The 21,046-nt window shown below is 34.5% G+C and overlaps 1 protein-coding gene and 1 long non-coding RNA gene across 11 annotated transcripts in view; one reads left to right on the top strand and one right to left on the bottom strand.

Annotated features, from left to right (window-relative positions):
• The window catches only part of LOC139899469 (uncharacterized), a 32,463-nt gene extending 25,961 nt beyond the window's left edge, over nucleotides 1-6,502 (top strand). For 6 of the 8 annotated variants that reach the window (XR_011777520.1, XR_011777519.1, XR_011777518.1 and 3 more), the window contains one exon: nucleotides 6,315-6,500. The gene's annotated coding sequence lies outside the window, so the exon portion shown is untranslated. Of the gene's footprint in view, nucleotides 1-6,314 lie in introns of all 8 variants that reach the window. The other 2 variants (XR_011777515.1, XR_011777521.1) reach the window with 2 other exon arrangements.
• A 3,442-nt stretch (nucleotides 6,503-9,944) lies between these two features.
• Nucleotides 9,945-20,578, bottom strand: LOC139903014 (uncharacterized). Of its 3 annotated transcripts, none has more exons than XR_011777870.1 (8): nucleotides 20,396-20,578; nucleotides 18,961-19,186; nucleotides 18,747-18,857; nucleotides 13,623-13,679; nucleotides 11,307-11,339; nucleotides 11,141-11,224; nucleotides 10,990-11,064; nucleotides 9,945-10,876 (listed from the first exon to the last, which is right to left on the bottom strand). It is a non-coding gene; the product is annotated as an uncharacterized lncRNA (long non-coding RNA). The 3 variants fall into 3 exon arrangements; XR_011777871.1 differs by lacking the exon at nucleotides 20,396-20,578 and adding an exon at nucleotides 20,049-20,135; XR_011777869.1 differs by having other exon boundaries at nucleotides 9,946-10,876; nucleotides 20,298-20,397.
• Nucleotides 20,579-21,046: the final 468 nt, after the last annotated feature.

Below are 21,046 nucleotides of genomic sequence, written 5' to 3'. Positions count from 1 at the left end.
ATGCCTTTAGACGAGATCGAGCTAAACAACAAGTTAGAATATGTCGAGGAACCGATTGCTATCCTTGACGAGAAGGTGAAAATGTTGAGAAATAAAGAGGTGAGAACTTTCAAGGTTCAATGGCGACGAAGTAAAGGTTCCGAGTTCACTTGGGAGCCCGAAGAGTTCGTGTTAGTTTATCTTCCCTCGTGTCATGCGGCTTGGATTGCGAGGACGCAATCCGAATAAGTGGGGGAGAGTTGTAAGACCCGAATAATTGTAGTGTATATAAGTGTAATGTTCGATACTTGAAACGGGGTTTTGGTTATATATTTAAAAGCAAGAAAGAAGCTGAACTGGAGGTGTCGCGCGCCGCGCGGCCTGGTGGCGCGCCGCGCCATCTGTCTGCGACAGATTCTCCTCTTCTTTTAAAATTGATATTTTGAGGGCATTTTGGTTAAAACACATTGTAGCCCGAATTTAATGCCTTGGATCAGTTTTGGAGCTTCATTCACTCCATTCCCAACAACCTTATCTTCTCCAATTAAACTCTAGAGAGAGAGTGCAATCCTTGAGAGAGAAAGCTCCATTAAAGGGTGAAAGAGGTTGAATCGGGTCTTGGTGCAAGTTATAAAGTCGTTCATCTAGTCGATAGCTACGTGGTGATTGTGTTGGTAAGTTATAAAACCCGATTTCTTACTTTAATTGCTTTAAGGGTTAGGGTTTGGGCTAGTGATGAACCAAAGACCCATTTTGTTAGTATTTTGGAGATTTTGGGTGAATATGGGTTATGAAGGCTCATTGATGACTAACCTAGGGTTTGAATGTGTTAATTGGACTTTTGAGTCTTAAATTTGGTTAGTTAGTTGCTAGAACACTTTAATAATATGTAAATGGGTGTTATTGGGTATGGATGACCCAAATGGGTGTGTTGACCTTGAAATGGGTCAAATGAATCTTTAATGACCTAAGTAGCCTAGCAAGTATGAAAACGAGTTAGCCTTGCGACCTAAATGTGTTTTAAACCCATCTTGACGAAAGATTAGGGTTTTGGTGTGTGTTGACCCAATTTAGGGTTAAGGGTGCAAATGGGTTGAAATTGCACCTTGGGTCAAAATGGCTTAGAATGGTGAAAAGGGTTTGGTTGACCGACGTGAGTTTGCGTTTGATGATGTGTATTATATGATAGGTACGTTACTTTGAGGTCTTGCAAGCTCGGGTATCTTTTCACAAGACTTTGAGGTGAGTGGAATAATTATATGCGTATGTATATAATGTATCTATTTGTTGTAGCGTGAAAGGTGTAGTGTCGAGGTGTTAAGACACCACGTTTCACGTGAAGAGTGTAGCATCGAGGTGTTAAGATGCCACTCGGGTGTAGCATCGAGGTGTTAAGATGCCACCTAGGAGTGTAATGTCGAGGTGTTAAGACACCACTCCATAAAAATAATGAGTGATGCATCGAGGTGTTAAGATGCCACTCAGGGTGATGTGCCGAGGTGTTAAGGTGCCACCCTAGGGGTTAGTGGTGCGAGGTGTTAAGTGCCCTAACGGATGTTATGAACACCGATGGCGTTTTCGCGAGCGCCGTTCCCTTGTACTATTGGTTAACCATGGTTATTTGTGTTGTAAGCATATTATATTATTCGAGTTATATTTATATGCGGATGTTATGCTAGCTTGGGGGTATTGGTGAATTATAGCTGGATATTGCGACGATAAGCTAATGTTGTTTGCTAGCATGTTTGCGGTTGTGTAAGTGTATGCAAGTAGGTATAATTATATATGTATTCGTATAATTATTGCATTCACTAAGCTTTGCTTACCCTCTCGTTGTTTACCATTTTATAGGTTCGGTTTTGGACAAGGGTAAGGGCATCGTTTTGGACTAGAGATCCCGCTTGATGCTAGGGGACTCTTTTGGCTTTAGTAGCTCTTGGAGTTTGACCGATAGTTGGGTAGTTTAATCCCAAACGTCATGCTCATTGTGTAGTTTGGAACTTAAACTTTTTGGTGGTCGAAACTCGTAAATTGTATTAAACTCGTAAAACGGCCGATGTGGGCCCCGCCTGTAAAACATCGATTTTATATTTGAAACAAGTTAGTTTTACATATTTGGATGTATGGTAAAAAGCGTTTCGTCTAAAAGTGTCGGGAACTAGTCAATCTTTTTCGCATTTTGAGACTTTCCGGACAGTCCACTTTGGCGCGCCGCGCCCCTACCTGGCGCGCCGCGCGGGTATGTTGCACAGGAAATTTTTTTTTTATTTTGTATTTTCACGTGGTTTGGTCGAGGGTTGGTTTGGGTTGTTACAGTAGTATTATGTATGCCATGGTTTGTACAAGACTCGATATTGCTCAAGCAGTGGGAGTTGTAAGTCGTTATATGTCTAATCCGGGGAAAGAGCATTGGGAAGCGGTTAAATGGTTGCTTCGTTATTTGAAAGGTACTTCTAATATGGGATTGTGTTTCTCCAAAAACAATCTCATACTTAGGGGTTATGCGGATGCTGATTTGGGTGGATGTGATGATTCGGGGAAAAGCACTACGGGTTATGTTTTCACAATAGGGAAGACGGCGGTTAGTTGGATGTCTCGACTACAAAAGAGTGTTGCTTTATCAACCACTGAAGCCGAATATATGGCTATTGCAGAAGCTTCTAAAGAGATTGTTTGGTTGAAAAACTTCTTAGGTGTGTTGGGTAAAAGACAAGACTATTGCGTCTTGAATTGTGATAATCAAAGTGCGGTTCATCTTGGGAAGAATCCGGTGTTTCATAGTCGTACGAAACACATCAAGATAAGGTATCATTTTATTCGACAACATATAAATGATGGTACTTTATTATTGGAGAAAATCCTTGGTACGAAGAATCCTGCTGATATGTTTACTAAGGTTGTTACGACAGAGAAATTGAGGTTTTGCATTACCTCAATTGGTCTTCTAATGAATTGATGAGAGAAGACCCCAACTAGAGAATTAGAGAGTTAATGTTTCAATTCTAACAAGTAGTGTTGAAGACCTTGTATCGAAAGTCTACTCATCCGAAGTATGTGTTGAGTGTGCGAGTCCCAAATGGAGTTTGGCGGTATAATGGTGGTTTAACGTTCTTGGTTAGATCGTTGATATTTTGGGTTGACGAAGGTTGGGTTTGTTCAAAGTCTCCAAGTGGGAGATTGTTGGAGATATGGAGAACTTTAAACAATTAGAGGGAAGATTTCAGGAAACTCACACGAAGCTTTCCAGGAAACTCACATGTAGCTTCTACGAAGTTGTTAGGAAACTCACATGTAGCTTCCACGAAGTTGTGAGGAAATTCACATGTAGCTTCCATGAAGCTGTCAGGAAACTCACATGTAACCTCCATGAAGCTGTCAGGAAACTCACATGAAGCTTCAAGGAATTGTTTTTTAGCTTACTCCTTAAATCATTCTATAAATAGACCCTCTTGTAATGTCATAACCCGACCTTAACCATAAGGACGAATACAATAACATATGATTTCATCGCGAGGTATTGACCTCTATATGCGACATTTTTCAAAAACTGCATTCGTTTTTACAATACAAACCATAGCTTTTATTACAAATACAAGGTTTAAACAACTTAATAATGATTATCGTTTAGCGATAATCTTAGACTTACAAACTTTACATGTGATAATAACAATACGACCTCCAACATATTTTACATTACAAATCCTTCGATATGCAGTTTTATTTTTGACACAAATATGCATACTCAAGATCTTGCTTAAATTCAACATGTTGCAGCGGAAGCTTTTAGTTATCACCTGAGAATAAACATGCTTAAAACGTCAACATAAAGTTGGTGAGATATAGGTTTAAAGCCGGCAGCGTTATGAATATAGACCACAAGATTTCATATATAAACGTTTTAATAAAAATATTCTAAGTTGTTGAGCACTTGATAACCATACTTAACATTTAATCAACGTCGCATATTCCCTTTATTATGAAATCTTACTACACCGTACCAAGTGTAGTCACCGAAACGAAGTACTGTGCAACCGTTGAATACTGGTCGTCCAGTCCGGTTGGGGTTGTCAGGCCCGATAGATCTATCAACAGGATTCGCGTTTACAATACCTCATGTAAATAGTAGTTACCAAGTTACGGGGAAGTATGCCAGTGGTACAACTCAACGTAGAATATATATTTTTAATCACTTGTGTCTATAACGTAAATCATAAAATGCATGTATTCTCATCCCGAAATATTTAGAGTTTAAAAGTGGGACTATATACTCACTTTTGTCTTGAAGGTATTTAACTCGACTTGGTCTCCGATAGATATCACGAACCTAACCATATATATAATATATCAACATATTTTCTTTTCAAGTAATCGTTACATATATATATATATATATATATATATATATATATATATATATATATATATATATATACTTTTAATACTTTTAATATTTTCTTAGTCCGTAGTTAGCAGTCCGATGTTAGTGGTCCACAATTAGTTGCTTAAATAAAATAAATAAAGACCCCATCGTATTCGTGTTGATCAGAATTAATCTTGACCCATGGTACCATGTTGTCAAATGACGTGTTGCGTACATAAAGTACCGTGTTGTCAAATGACGTGTTGCGTACAATCATGAGGTCTTATGATTAATCTTCTCGTGTTGTTTACGGGTGGTCCTGAAATATATAAAATAAAATCATAAGTAAATATATATTAAATATTATGTTAATTAGCCAAGATATGATTAATCCGATTTTGTCATAATATGATATATTACAGGTCTTGAAGTGTTATTAAAAATCAAATTAGAAGGATCTATTTAGTTTGCGAACAAGTTTGAAATTACTCAAACTATGTTCTTGTTGTTAAAATTTTATAACACAAAATAAGATAGCTATATAAATATGAATCGAATAAGGTTATGAATAAGGTTACTACCTCAAGTTACTTGGACAAAGCTACTGGAAAAGGTAAGAAAAATCTTGGAATCAAAAGAGTGGTGGAGTGGGATTGAAAGATTGGAAGTAATCTCCTTGAAATCGGATGACTATATTGATACGTTCTTGAGTAGGTAAATGAAGAGAGATTAGGGAGTGAATTAACTTGAAAGAAAATTGGAAATGAAATTGTATGTGTGTGTGTGTAAAATAGCATGATTATGGGATGGATATATAGGAGATTTAGTTTGTTTTCTTGCACAAAAGTCACACATGAGGTTAAATGGCTGGTTCCCACATGTAACATCATGTCTAGTGGCTGATCATTGAAGTTTATTGTTGGTATATACCAATAGTAAATACGTATAGAAGCTGGGTATGATACGGTTACATATACCCTAGATATACTTGTAGAAATTTTGAGGAATCGGAACGAGAATTCAAATATGGACGGGTTTATAACTATAAAAGAGGCTCAAAACTGGGCTTTTATTTTTGGGTCAAACCGGGCCAAAATAAAATTTTAAGACATTTTTAATAAAGCAATGTTAGCCCAAAAAAAAAAAATTCCAAGCTGACATGGCAGCTCGACCCCAGCCAGGGGCTCTGCCCCTTGGACCCCGCCAGGGGTTGCCACCCCTTGGACCCCGCTTATCGGGGGCGCTGCCCCCGAACCCCCGTCATAATCAAGATAAGTTCAAACAAGTGTGCACTTCACACTTCCCCAAACTTGTTCGATATTTATCAAGATTATTTTGGTTACAAATTAATCCCATTACACTTAAATCATATTGGTGACATAGATCACCAACACATTATAGATTGTAAGTATATATGTCAAAGAACGTTACATATAGTTATCGTTTTGAAAACTTAAGTTTGTGGTCTCAAAGTATACTTATAACTCATTGTTGTTAGTTCACAATGAAATGTTAAACCATCCTTAAATCATGTTAAATATGTATAGATATGTACATATACATAATCGTATAATTATCGTGTGTTATATAGTTCGTGATATCATCGGTCAAATTGGACGGTTACACGTTGTGTGAAACTCTTTTCAAAAACATAAGTCTCAACAGTTTGGATTGCTTATCATGTTGGTAAGGTTTATTTTATGTAAATATTAATCTCATAAGTATAAAACGATCGGAAAATCCGGGTCGTTACATGTAACTCATTGTAAACACACCACAAATATTCAGTAAATACATTCTCTAGTTGGTCCGTGGACTAAAGCAATCACAACGATTGCATATAACCACGTTATCTCTTGTGTCGATTTACATTTCTTGCATTTATAATCTTTCGTTCATTAAGTGGGTTAGTAATCTTGTAGAATTATTATCGGTGAGTGATTTTGCGTTGTTTTGGGTCTCAATATCCTTACAGGTAACGCCGTAACAAATGCACATTTTGTATAATATAAATGTAACTTCTGTATAAACCGATAACCAGCTTTTGTAACCGACTGCAATAAATCGAGAATGCGCAGCGAAGCACGAGTCGGACCACATTCTAGTGATCAACATCGATAAAAGTAGAGAACTATCTTCTTCATAATTTGTTCTTCATAAATTGCCTAATCTTCCGCTGATCTGCTTTCTGTTCTGCCCGCAGCTATATTTCAGTTTTTATCAATTTGATTAATAATTACTGTTGTAGCTATTTGATCATTGGTGCTGTTACTATTACTTGTTTATTTACTAGTACGGAGAAAACTCAATATCCTCCACTGCAAAAATGCTCAGTTTCGGTATCCTCTTGAGAACGTTAAGAAATTAATATCACCACTTCTTGTATTCATACAATTAAGAATTTTTTTATTACTGGATATACGTATATGTATGTCTTTAACTAGCATTAACTACTCACTTAAGTTTGTATTTTCACTTCTAATGTTGTTTGTTTACAACTACGGTTTTCATCAAATGAAAAACAATTTTTATGGATGAAAATATCAAGTTTCTAAAGATTGATTAAAATAGTGATAAAGCACTTCTGCAAATGACCAAATCTATAGCTTCCCCTGCAGAGTGACAACGACTAAATGAAGACAACTTATAAAAATTTACTTCTTTTAATGTCATAGTTTTTCAAACAGCACACACTCATTTACAAATAATTCTCTAGGAGAATCGAACTACAACTTCAAGAATGGTGAGTTACTTTGATACCACTAGACAAAGGCCTTTGATTTTATTTCACCTTTTACTTTTAACACGTGGCTTCATCTCCTTATGAAACGTACTTTTAAACTCGAATTTGTAGTCACTTCGATAATATCTCATATGGTAGTCATTGTTGTCAATGCATGAAAGAATCTTAACAAACATACGATTAAATCCTTCAACCACATAAGGTAAAATCTCCAATCACATGAGATCAAGTTCTTCACTAATCATCAAACTCACAATTAAAATGATTGTGATAAGAATACAAAGGTTCACACAATAGCTAACACTCTCAAACAAGTTCAAAGATTTATGAACTTGTTTCTCACTCAAGATTACAAAGATTGAACGAATGAAAGAGATGAACACAAACCCTAATCGGGTTGATCAACGAGAGCAACAAAAACGGACTGATAAAAATAAAAAAGAAATAAATTATATATAAAAAATTAAATTGCATCCAGTTCCCTCAACTCCATTTTTGAGTTGACCACCAAACTTAATTTTGATAAAATGACTGCAAACCCTACACAATATTAACCCAGAAATAAGGACCAAATAATATAAAAAACGAAGCATGTTTAGATTGTATGTATCATATTTAATATAATCTAAACATGAAACATGTTTAAAAGTGTAAGTTTATCACACAACAACATGTGTTGTGAACCAGTTAACCATTTAGTGAAAATATCTGAAATATTATCATTGGAACAAATCTGTTTTGTTTCAATAATACCAGAACTAATCTTCTCTCTTACAAAGTGTAAATCAACTTCAAAATGTTTTGTACTTTCATGAAAAATAGGATTGTTAGCAATTTGTAAAGTATATTTGTTAACACGATAAACTATTGTAGGTAAAATATGATCAATCTTTAAATTAGTTAGAATTTTTAAAATCCGTATTATCTCACAAGCGACAGAAGAAGCAAGTGCTCTATACTCTGCTTCTGCTGAAGATTTAGAAACAGTTGATTGTTCCTTGCTTTTCTAAGAAATCAAAGAATTTCCAAGAAAAATACAAAAACCAGTAATAGACCTTCTTACCATATTGCATTTAGCATAATCAGAATCAACATAAGCTGAAACAACAAAACTATCATTTTTGGAAATGGTAATACCAGTTTCAAGGGAACCTTTTAAGTAATTCAAGACCCTAAAAACAGCTTTAAGATGTGAAGTTAATGGAGCATGCATATGGTGGCTTAAGCAGTGAACAAAATAAGTAATATCGGGTCTAGTCAAGGTAATATATATCAATTTTCCAACCAAATTTTGGTATTCACCAACATTGGTAAAGGTAAATCAGTATATGATCATTGATACTAGCCAAAACAACACCATATTCCATTGGTGTTATTGCCGGCTTACTTACCAACAATACAAATTCGAAAATAACCTCAAAGCAATACTTTCTTTAAGACATAATAAAGTTATTATCATTTTGAAGCAACTCAATCCCAAGAAAGTACTTATATGTATGTGTAAATATTTATTTACTGGTATATTAAAAATTATTATCTTATCTATATAAAAAGTATATATACAGATGTACACATAAGAATTTTTTGGAAACCATAAGTTTTTTAAGAAATTGAAATTTGGAAACATAAGAATTATGAATGCTCCGTGAGTTTTAATTGAACGTCACTCCCCACTTAGGCAACAAAAAATAAAAAATAAATAAATAAATAGGAATTTTCCATATAAGACGTGTTAGATTAATAATAAGTATCAAGGATAAATTTTAAGAACGTGTTTTTTCGTCCCACATCGATGGATTACGTAAACAAACATGGGTATATATTCTAGAAACTTTAACCCATCGGCAGTAATATTAAAAGACGAAAACTTGGGCCTATTCTCTTAGGCTTCAAACAAAATACACTTTTTTAAAAAAAATTATCTTTTTACACCATTCGGTAGACGGGATTTCTGTCTACCACCTTTATCTGTCGTCTACTATTATTTTTACAAAGTAGTAGACAGCTTTTTCGTCGACTACTCAATAAAGGTGGTCTACTACGTAGTAGACGTAACCCTGCCTTATAACTTCGTCTACTACGTAGTAGATCAGGGTTACGTCTACTGCCTTATAACTTCGTCTACTACGTAGTAGACCACATTTATAAGTAGTAGACGAAAAAACTGTCGACTACCTTGTAAAAATAATAGTAGACGACAGTAGACGAAACTATAAGGCAGTAGACGTAACCCTGCCTTATAACTTCGTCTACTACGTAGTAGACCAGTGTTACGTCTACTGCCTTATAACTTCGTCTACTACGTGGTAGACCACATTTATTAAGTAGTCGACGAAAAAACTGTCGACTACCTTGTAAAAATAATAGTAGACGACAGATAAAGGTGGTAGACAGAAATCCCGTCTACCGAATGGTAAAAAAAAATGCATTTTATTTGAAGCCTTAAAAAAAGTGTATTTTCATCAATTTCCCTTTCTTTTTTCCCATTAAAGTGTTGTCTAGTGGTAACGAAGTAACTCACGATTCTTGAAGTTGTAGTTCAATTCTCCTTGTGAATTATTTGTAAATGAGTGTGCTGTTTAAAAAATTATGACATTGAAAAAAGTAAATTTTTATAAGTCGTCTTTATTTGGTCGTTGTCATATGCAGGGGAAGCTATAGATTTGGTCATTTGCTGAAGCACTTTATCACTAATTTAATCAATCTTTAAAAACTTGATATTTTCATCCATAAGAAATGTTTTTCATTTGATGAAAACCGTAGTAGTAAACAAACAACATTAGAAGTGAAAATACAAACTTGAGTAGTCTAATGTTAGTTAAAGGCATACATATACATATATCCAGTAATAAAAAATTCTTAATTGTATGAATACAAGAAGTGGTGATATTAATTTCTTAACGTTCTCAAGAAGATACCGAAACTGAGCATTGATGCAGTGGAGGATATTGAGTTTTCTCAGTACTAGTAAATAAACAAGTAATAGCAACAGCAGCAATAATCAAATCAAATAGCTACATCAGTAATTAATCAAATACATAAAAACTGAAATATAGCAGCGGGCAGAACAGAAAGCAAATCAGCAGAAGCAAGATGATAGACAAACCAGAGATCCAATAAACTGAAAAACTCTTCTCTGGCCGAATACAAAACACTAATTGAGCAACACTTTAACTATTATTATGGGGCTTGACCTTGAGCTATTCTCTAAAAAGAGAAAATTCTCTTCAATTATAGATTAGAAATACACATGTATTGCAAATTGTGTAGGACACTTGGACCCATCTGAGATTTAAATTGGAAGTTATAATTGATCTTAGAAAAGACTTGGGCAATTTTATCACTAAGATGTTTGAATTCAAATATTTACAGGTTTATTAACACAAAACCATATGTTCCAAGTGTATTACTTATGGGCTGCATACACTAGAGTATGGGGTCGTAAAACCCTTGCAACAACTCATATGTTCCAAGTAAAACCCATAATGATAAACTAATACAATTGGATCCAAAGAAAATATATAAGGTGATAAAATAGAGACAAGAGTAAGCAAGCAATCTATAAGTGATTGTTGCTGCTCAACCGGTTAATATTTTAAAACATTAAATTAGATTCTATCATATCATCACATATATAAGCATAAACATAAAAATTAGATATCAAATATTATTAAAAATCATCAGTCATCACCTCAAGAAGATGATATCATTTCTACTCGCATCCTATGCCTTACCAATTTCTTCGAGCATACCCGCCACAAACATTCACCAAATATATTCGTAGAGTGGAAATCCTGACAAGTAAAAATTAAAAGATATATGTAAACGGCCAACCTCCCTCAAATTCCTAACTTATAAGAGATCACTAGGTTAATACATAAGTATATCCATGTTAAATAAAAATTACATGGAGAGCAAACATAGTAGTCGTACCCATATCTTTTCATTATCAAACCTCTATACGGACGATTGCCAACTATGGCTGTAAATGGATTGAGGTTATTTAAACACCCCGGGTATGCATGTACATGTTTCCGAAACATAAAAGTGTTAATTACCTCTTGGATCACTCCTTTTGCTCCAACCTTTTAGTGGCAGCTCGCAATTACCTATTTGTGTAAACCGCCACATGTAACACTTTCCTATATGTATGATCACAAAAGTTGTTATTAATATTATCTTTTTGGTGTTAGATTGTGTAGTTTATTATCAGCTCGCAATTACCTATTTGTGTAAACCGCCACATGTAACACTTTCCTGTATGTATGATCACAAAAGTTGTTATTAATATTATCTTTTTGGTGTTAGATAGATTGTGTAGTTTATTATCACTGATAAATTGAGGTCTACTTTTACAGAAAGGAGTCCGGGAAGACATGTAAGAAAACAAAATTTAAATGTTTCGATTGTCTTGCCCGAACTCCTTAAAGCACATGTCCATTATTTGGTCAAGATAAAGAAAGCTGGAAGAATGAAATGGATATCTCTATCAGAAGCAATAAGTAATATCAATCTAACCTAATATGGCGTATATGGAGCTATAGTTTTTTTATACTTTTTATGTCAGGGAAAAACATCATATAAATCAAAAGCTGCAAAATTGGTATATATCGCTTAGAACACTTTAGATGTTCGATACAGAGTTATGGCCTGCCCATTTGGAATCAAGATAACGCTCCAATACGTGTGTGTATCGTTAAGGCTGATATTGTGATGATGTTGTATCGAATGAAAGGAATACGTGAATTGATCTTGTCACCACAGCCTTTGGTAGATACTCACAGTAAATCATATAATAATGGGAGATGTGAAATATTAATGAATCCTTACTTCGAATTACAGACCATTCGGGACTACCCCTTCACCATGACGACTACTAGACCTGAGAAAGATTGCATGTGGACTCGCTGATTTGTCATATAAGTCGGGTCGTCGTAAGTATACAATTGATAATTTGGTCGTCAAACAAAATTCGTATGAAATAAAGCGACTAATTGTAAACAACTTCTCAAAATACGGAAATAAGTTTCAAATGCTTGTGAGTGTTACTATGGGAAAATTTAGTGACGTAGAAGTAGCTCGTGCGACGGCTGATAATATCTCCTTCCACGATGAATTGTATAAAGATTGGAAGGTTGATGATCCTATGGCGAAAGAAACTGATGACATTAGGAAGAAACTGATGGCGTAAGAAACTGACGATATTTGGAAGGTTGATGATCCGAGTGAGGAAAAAACTCATGCCTTGCTAGCAGTTGGTGTCGACACTAGATCTTCGGACGTATCGAAACACTGCTGTGATGTAAGAAACTGTTGAAGGGAATCGTGGGGCAAGGAATGACTACAACATAATCTCATTCGAGATGTTGCAAGTTGCAGCTCTTCCAGTATTCAACTAGGAAAAAGTAAAATGAAATTTGTAATTACCTTTCCCCGGTTGAATTCTGGAAGAGCTACAACTTGCAACATCTCGAATGAGATTCTGCTGTAGTCACCTTGTTCCACGATTCTCACCAACTATTTCTTACAACACATCAATGCTTCGATATATCCAAAGATCTAATGTCGACACCAACTACTATCAATGCATTAATTTTTTCCTCGATCGAATCATTAACCTTCCAAATGTCATCAGTTTCTTCCGTCATCGAATCATCAACCTTCCAATCTTTAAACAATTCATCGTGGAACGGAACATTATCAGCCGCTCCACGAGTTACTTTTACGTCACTAAATTTTTCCATAATAACACTCACAAGCACCGGAAACTTATTTTCCTATTTTGAGAAGTTAACAATTAGTTGTTTTATTTCATCCGATTTTTTTTACGATCAAACCATCAATGTTATACCACCGACGACCCAACTTATATAACACATCAACGGGTCAGTATGCAATCTTCACAGCCTAGTAGTCGGTAATAATGAAGGGGTATTCTCGAATGATCTATAATCCGAAGGTAAGGATTCATTAATATTTCACATCTCTCATTATTATATGATTTACTGTGAGTGTCCACAAGGGGCTGTGGTGACATGATCAATTAACGTATTCCTTTCATTCAATATAACATCGAAACTATATCAACCTTAGCGATACATGAGCATATAAGAGCGGTATCTTCATTCCAAATGAGCGGGGCATAACCCTGTATAGAACATGTAAAGTCCTCTAAGCGATATATCAATTTTGCAGCTTTAGAATTATATGGTGCTTTTCCTTAAAATAAAGAAGTATCAAAAAACTATAACTCCATATACGCCATATTACGTCAGGTTGATATTACACACCGTTTAAGACAGAGACATCCATTTTTTTCCTTCCAGCTTTCTTGATCTTGACCAAATAACTGACATGTGCTCTAAAAGAGTTTAGCGAAGACAATCGAAACATTTCGCTTTTTTTCTTACATTCCTTCTTGAACTCTTTTATGTAAATGGAGACCTCAATTATTAGTAACAATAAATAATAAAATACATAATCTATCTATAAAATACCAACAATAATAATAATAATAATAATTTTTGTTATCATACATACAGATAAATCAAGAAGCACTAGAAGGTCTCTTCAGCTTGTTAGGATCGTCTTTCATATCTACAAATTTAATTCAATTCATTAATCAAATGGAGCTAATTAGGAAGTTACCGAATACTCCTTTCAATAGTATACAATATAAGTTGAAGGTAGGAAAATAAAACAATCATGCTAACAATTCCATGAACAAAAAAAACATGTTTTATGCAGCCATAAACTAACAATGGATGGTAAAACTAAACGTATAAATGTCAAATATCTATGTCGGCATTACAACTGTTGATATTCTATTGCCACAGACTAACAGCGCACATGTAATGTTGTAAATTGTTGTGGCCTGCACTAATCAAAAGTTTGCCATGATAAAACATAAAACGTGTTATAACGTTGAGATATTGTAATCACGTCTACAGAATTCAGAATTCAGATGAACTACATGTATGTTAGAGTCCAGGTTCGTTTTCATTCATGATTATCTCGTAATCTTAGCAAAACACTAGATATAAGGATATCCAAATGTCAAAAGCACATAAAAAATAAATTGTAATAGTCATTTAATAATATCAAGCAAACAACACATGTTATACCGATTCAACAAAACAACCAAAAGAAGTTTAAATAACTTAAAAATTTCAAGAGCAAAAGTTAGGCATTTAACCTAATCAGTTCATTCCTTTCGTGGTCGTGAAAAGTCTATTTACACCCTTCCCATAATACCAATATCGACCTTACGTCTATTCTAGGACTGTAGTTATGCCAAAATCTCATATCTTCATACATATATAGAGTACATATACAGAGTAAGCAATTATTACATGCATCATATAAATTCAATTGCTTATAAAAACTGCATTTATATTATGGCCTTATCGGTATCACATGTCATTCATGCATTCATATCATACGGAGAGATGGAAGAGAGAATGTCTAGAGAGAGGAAGAGATGGTAATGGCACCGGAGGAGCTTCGATTGATCAGCAGAAAATGTACAATGGAACCTACAACAAGACTAGTTCAATAAGAGACAACAACAATATTACTTCGTTCATTGTTTTTCAACCAACCGGGATCGTGGGTAGTAAGAGACCTGTGGCTTTTATTCACGAAGTATAGGACCTTTTCGTGATGTTTTTATTCCACGAAAGAGATTACAAAATGGAAGGACATCCGGGTTTGTTCGATATGACGAAGTTGAGTCAAATTGATGCATTTCTCGAGAAACTAAACTCAATTCAAGTTAATGGATGTTGGCTTCGAGCTTTCAAGGCGTATGAAAGGAAAAAATATGGGGAAAATGGTGAAATTCCAAGGCATAAAGGATCATCTGAACAACAAACAACATGTTTGAGGCAAACAGGAGAGATTCAAATCTCCTATAAAGAACAATTGCTTTCGAGATGATAGAAGATTTTCCGATGTGGTCCAAAATAGATGTGGCTATCAAGCAAAACCCGAGAACAACACAAAAAGATTGAAAATGATAACCCTTAAGGAAGAACATAGCAATAAGGAGATCCTTAGCAAAGCTATCATCTGAGAAGTAACCACGATCGAATTGCTGGACCAGCTTGCTAGCCCATGCGGATCTTAACGTCTTAATCAGGTGGAGATCACATGTAACGCCTATTTTTTAGGCAATTTTTTTTTGTAAACTTTCAGCAGGTTGGTTCTGGTTGACAACTTCTGAGATATTTTCAGGTCCCACACAATCAGATAAAATCCCTTAGGCCATGAACAAAATAAAGGTAGACTATTTCACCTTTCTATAGATAGTTTATTCGTTAAAAACGGAGTTAAGATTAAGAAGTTATGACCTTGCGAAAATAGTATCCCAAAACAAAATATTGCAACTGCTATTAATGGCACAGAATCAGCAACAGACGTCCCATTTTCATACTCGTTTTTCGGAATGTCTTAAACCATTATTTGTTGTTTCGGAATGCACTACAAGCTTATCCATTTGACCCTTATCTTTTTGTCTCGTAAAATGCAAACATCCAGTTTGTCATCTCTAATTTTGTTTTCTTTCTTGGCTACAAGGCTAGCTTTGAAAAAGATACATGTTAGGCTTAGTTGAGTGTTTGAATCACGAGTTTTTGTAGCCATATCCTGTTCTTTATGAAAAACTAATAAAAGTAGTATTTTTGAGGTTTATGTTACATTTTTAAGTATGTATAATTTATATGTGAGGATGGGTTGTTTTTGTTAGAGGTGATTTTTTTGTACATATCAAATTCACGGTTCTCTTAATGCCAAATGGATCTGACTATGTTATGTCACATTTCTCTACAAGAGTTGTAGACAACAAAAACTGTAGATAACCCTGAAATTAAAGTTTGGTTGGCGCTACCTGTGAAAAGCAAGAAGAAATGTTGTGGCAAGAAATGTTGTGGCACTTTTAAGTGCTCGATTCGACAATACTCGCCACGTTATTAAGACCAAAGACACAGTGGCGCATATGCACCTTTTGCTTTCGCCTACATGGTTACTATTCTATATAGGATGGTAGGATTCGATAAATTAGTCCTATCACCCCAGCCTTTAAATTGACGTTCAGTGTAGAGAACACCTACGACATTCATGATCTTACGTGAACGTTCTTTCGGGTTAAAGTCCATTGAGGACTACACGTGTACGTTGATGGCCACTTTTTTAGGCAAATGGAAAATCAATATAAATGAATTTGGTGATCTAAAATTTAGATTGAGAAGTGATATAAAAAATTGGGATTTTAGGATGGGCGCAGGTTTCACATTGAAGATTTGATTATCTATGATCCGGGTGAAATCAAGGACCCCATTGTAAATAACTTTTCAAAAGATGGAGATCAATATCCGGTATTTGTGATCGTAAATATTAAATCTTTTAGTGATGGTGAAAAAGCTCGCGATGCTTATGACGTCACCTTACACCGTGAATCAGAGTCAGAGTCTGATGATAGTTCTAGAGATACTAAAGTAGAACCTAACACGCCTTGCTAGTTATGGGAATAGATACGACATCGTTAAACGAATTCGATCACTATTGCTTGGTGAAGAAATCCTGTGGGAAAAGTTGGGGTAGAAACGGTTTCACCAAAATACATTTTAAAATACTGCTATCAGGTGCTGTACCGATATTAATGGTTGAAAACGCAAGTTGTTCCTTTTTTATGCTCATAGAAACAACTTACGTTTTAAACCATAAAAAATCGGTAGAGCAACGATATCAGCATCTCAACATGTATCTTGGTGAAACCGTTTTAACCCTAACTTTTTCCATAAGAGTTCTCACCAAACAATGGTGCTCGGATTCATTTAACGATGTCATATCTTTTCCCATAACTAGCAAGAAAAGTTTAGGTTCCACTTTAATATCTATGAACTGTCAACATCATCATCGGATTCTGATTCACGGCGGAAGGGGACGTCACAAGCATAGCAGTCATTTTCACCATCACCAAAGGATTCAATATTTACGGTCACAAATACCGGATACCGATCTCCATCTTCTGAAAAATTGTTTAAAATGAAGTCCTTAATTTCACCGGGTCATATTTGATAATCAGATCTTTAATGCGAACATACTCCTATCCTAATATCCCCATTTTTTTGTATCATTTACCAATCTCGATTTTAGTCCTCAAAGACTGTAACCCGAAAGGACGTTCACGTAAGATCATTAATGCTCGTAGGTGTTCTCTACAATGAGCGTCAATTAAACGCTGGGGTGATAGGACTAATTTATCGAATCCTACCATAGGATAGTAACCATGTCGGCGAAATCAATAGATGCACATGTGCCACTGCGTCTTTGGTCCCAAACACGTGGCGAGCATTGCCGAATCGAGCACTTAAAGTGCTTAGATAGATCAGACGAAGCCCATCTCTTCTTGCCACCACATTTCTTCTTGCTATTCATAGGTCGAGCTAACAAAATTTTAATTCCAGTCATCAACAGTTTTGCTGTCTGCAACTCTTGCAGAGAATGTGACATGACACGGTCAGATTTGGCATTAAGAGAACCGTGAATTTGATATGTGCAACAAAATCATCTCTAACGAATACACCCATCCCCACATTTACATACTCAAATATGTCACATAAAGCTCAAAAATACTACTCTTACTAGTTTTTCACAAAGAACGGGATACGGCTGCAAAAGCTAATGATCCACAAATTCAACCAATCCTAGCCTAGCAAGTTTCTTTTTCAAAGCTCTATAGCCAAGAAAGAGAATACAACAAAATTAGAGATGACAAACTAGATGTTTGCATTTTGCGAGTCAAAAAGTTAAGGGTCAAATGGGTAAGCTTATAGTATATTCTGAAATAGCAATTAATGGTTTAAGACATTTCTGCAAAAATTACCACCAATTATAATATATAAATATATATATATATATATATATATATATATATATATATATATATATATATATAATGGTAGGATCAAGGGGGAAGTCGGGGGAAGCAATTTTTTTTTCGTTTTTTTAAAAAACTTTGTTCACGAACATTATAGATTGGATGAAATTATGAACATTTAATAAAGACACTTTGTGATAAATGATTTTATTTTGGCGGAAAAACGCTCGAAGAAGTAATATATAACAATTATCGTGTTTTTCGAGCGTATGTTGAGATTTAGATATTAGGGTTTATAGGGTTTAGAAATTTAGGGTTTAGATTTAGGGTTTAGATTTAGGATTTAGATCGAGTTTTTAACACGAACGGTTTAGAGTTTAGGATTTAGGGTTTGGTGTTTTGGGTTTATGGAATAAACCCAAAACACCAAACCCTAAACCCTAAACTCTAAATCGGGCTAAATTTTACTTCACAAAACATGAAGAAAAAAAAACGTTCACATTCTTCACGAACAATATTATCTTGAATGTTATTTTTGTCGATCGTTTTCCCGCCTAAATAATAACATTCATCACTAAGTGTCTTTTCTAAATGTTCATATTTTCGTGTGATCTTGATGCCGGAAAAAAAAATTCCAAAAAAACTAAAAAAAGAAAAAAAAATTTGCTTCCCCCGATTGGTTACTTCCCCATTGATCCTGCCCCTATATATATATATATATATATATATATATATATATATATATATATATATATATATATATATATATATATATATAAACATACCTAGTAGAGAATAACATGGCAGAGAACTTTTTACTGATTTAACAATATTTAACACGAGATGCCTTCCTTTTTAAGTGATAAATCTTGTCGGCAGCTCTTTTATAAACTTTGCTGCATAACCATCATCAGCATATCAATATTCAAAAACAATAGCAATTTACATTTATATGCAAATACATATGCCATTACCAGAATATTGTTTTTATGTAATTACCTTGTCGTCTCCCGTGCTACTCATTATATCAATTTCATACACTTCATTCTCCTCAAATTCAGCATCATCAACTCTGGTGTCGGGATTTGACACAGTTAAACAACTTTGTTTCTGTTAATCACAAATTGCTTCAGTTGATGACCAAGTACACCTTCAACTACTATTTTGCAATCATATAGTCATATGCTGCAGCAACATTTTGAATAGCTTATGTCACATCTTGATTCTGCAATAAAATAAGGATCAATATAATTTCCAAAATTTTGACTCACTTTTAAATTTAAATTATAAATTCCAAAATTACTATTTCTATTCTTAAATATAGTGTAGAACTATAAGCATAAAAGATATAATCTTCAACTTAATTGTCTAGACACATGCACATAAGCGTTGATTTTCTAAGATACTCCAAAATCGTAGTTTTAATTCGTAACAAAAATTTGACCAACTTTGCCCAAGCAAATACGACAATTGGCCGATTTCAACTCGTTAAGTGGCATGCTTCTAAAAATGATAGTTTGGAATCAATCTTGTTTGTTTACAACCATAATTTGTAGTTATATTTGACACAGTATTTTTTGGAGAGCGAGAATGTTCAATTATTAAGAGTCTTATTGAGACTACAAGTACGAGTAGAAAGAATGTAAACCCTGTAGGTTATTAAGTTACTTTTTTCGTCCCAAAATAATTGTCCCACTTTGATTTGTTACTTTTTTTCTTTTAACTTTGACCTTAAATATTTTTGTATGTGTTATATAATATTTTATTTATGATAAGAAAGTTATACCAATGAAAATGAAGACATTTACAAATCAATCAATTTATGTAATTTTCCTATAGTACAAACAAGTATTAGGGGACGGAGGGAGTAATATGGATCAAGTATTTACAAAATATAATGAAAGTCCAAAATCTAACTAAACTCTAACGTACCAAACCTTAGATTGAGTTAAAAACATTAGTGTGAGAAATTGAATCACCATTGTAATCAAAAAACATCAGTTGAGAAATTGAACATTTAGTACTGTATACAGTATTATACAGTATATTACTAGCCAAATTGTCCAAAAAAAAAAAAAACATCTTGCTTTTCAATCTCAAACTTAAGCTCATACAAATCATCAAAACTTCACTAAAAGCTTTGAAAATAAAAGTGTGAGTTTCATCGAAATACCTCCCCGCCTGTACTGAAACACAAACAAACTAAACAAACAATGGCGGTGGCTGAATCTAGCCAGAGGATCCAGCAGAACCCAATAACAACAAAAACCAAAAATCCGCCCAGCTAAATTAAAAATACCGTTTTTCTTAATAAAAATTAAAAAAAAAAAAATTACCTGTAAACATCGGAACAAAACTCCACACTAAACCCTTTTCAGAAAAACGTAAGAGGCCAAGCAACAAGACACAAAGAGTGTCGGAGCAAGAAACTAACCTGAAGCAAGGAGCGAACAGATCCGTCAGCTACACTCGATAACTAGCTATAAAGAGTGCCGGAACAAAAACGAAACTCACCTCAGAAGTCCGATCGGGAAGAAAAGAGTGCCGGAGGGGAAAGGAAAACAAAGCTAAACACGATAAAAAGAAAAGGAAGCCAAACCGCAACTCCGGCGAGTTGCCGGAGGAGGAGGTGGCGGCGCCGTGAGAATTAGGGTTGGTCGGAAGCAACTTGTTCAGAGAGAGAGAGAGAGAGAGAGAGAGAGAGAGGTGTGAAAAAGTTGAGAAATTTTTTTGAACAAGCCTTCAGTTGACCGAGAGTTTAAAAGCAATCTATTTGACCATACTTTGCAAACTAGTGCCTCAATAATCCTTTAAAAAATAGATTTTTAATAATAATAAGAATAAGAATTAAAAAAAAAATGGATAATCTTTATCGAAAAATAATACTTACTCCGTCCTCCGTATTTCATATGTTAACGGGGTTACAGATAAAATTTAAAGTTATTACAAATAAAATTTTGACTGTGGCACAAGTGATACAATCACTTATGAAAAATGTTCAAGTTTCAAATTAAAACCATAGAAATAGAAAATCATATCTAGACTGTAAATTGATTAATCATTCAAGTCAAAACATGAAGGACCG

This window comes from Rutidosis leptorrhynchoides, chromosome 3 (assembly GCF_046630445.1).
Source record: "Rutidosis leptorrhynchoides isolate AG116_Rl617_1_P2 chromosome 3, CSIRO_AGI_Rlap_v1, whole genome shotgun sequence".
NCBI lineage: Eukaryota > Viridiplantae > Streptophyta > Magnoliopsida > Asterales > Asteraceae > Rutidosis > Rutidosis leptorrhynchoides.
This window is presented reverse-complemented; position numbering and strand designations above follow the sequence as displayed.